This window comes from Sinocyclocheilus grahami, unplaced genomic scaffold, assembly GCF_001515645.1.
Source record: "Sinocyclocheilus grahami isolate Dianchi unplaced genomic scaffold, SAMN03320097.WGS_v1.1 scaffold12552.1, whole genome shotgun sequence".
NCBI lineage: Eukaryota > Metazoa > Chordata > Actinopteri > Cypriniformes > Cyprinidae > Sinocyclocheilus > Sinocyclocheilus grahami.
This window is the reverse complement of record NW_015514480.1, coordinates 772-1,558: the sequence shown is the minus strand read 5'-3', so window position 1 is coordinate 1,558 and position 787 is coordinate 772. Positions and strand designations below refer to the sequence as shown.

General features: G+C 28.1%; 1 protein-coding gene across 1 annotated transcript in view; it reads right to left on the bottom strand.

Annotated features, from left to right (window-relative positions):
- The window catches only part of haus4 (HAUS augmin-like complex, subunit 4), a 3,075-nt gene that overhangs the window by 1,579 nt on the left and 709 nt on the right, over positions 1-787 (bottom strand). The gene's annotated exons all lie outside the window — the stretch shown is intronic.

The following is a 787-nucleotide window of genomic DNA, read 5'->3' as shown; positions in this document are numbered from 1 at the left end:
AGAACCATTCTGTTCACTGAGCTGAAGCTGCAACACAATAACATAATAATATTAGATGAGAAATTACATTAAATGACAATTAGAAATTCACAAATTCACAACTAACTGAGTAAGTTTAAGTTGAAGCACTATAATTACTAGCTGGAAATAAATACAAACTAAAGCTGAATTTGCTGAACTGAAGTGAACTAATAAAAATATATTAGTAAAACAAAAATAATAAAATATTTAGATCTACATGTAAAAATTTAAAAGACAAAAGCAAACAGCAAAATGACTAAAAAATAAACTAAAATATTAATAAATAAAAAATGAAATTATATAAAAATCTAATTTAAAACATATACACTATAATAGTATAGAAATACTAGTAAAATACCACTGCTTCTCACCAGCTGTTTAATTCACCATTCCTTCTTCCAGATGTAATCTACACATTTAGCACTTATTATGGTAAAAAAATCTGCATAATGTATTTAAATATGACAAAATGTGTTATAAAGAGACTACCAAGACTGGTATGCTGGTAGTTGGAAGCATTGTTAAAATATATAATATTTAATAAATACACAAAGGAGGTTGTGGATATTTTATGAATGATGGGCTATAATATAATACGCACTTTTTATGAGTGCATAATCATTGAAGAGGCTAAATAGACTCTAAACTATTCACGTTCCCTTATATATTCATGTACTTTTTACTTTTACATGAATGCATATGGTAGGGTGACCATACGTGGCATCTTCCCAGGACGCGTCCTGGCCAGGATTTCTATATTGCCTAA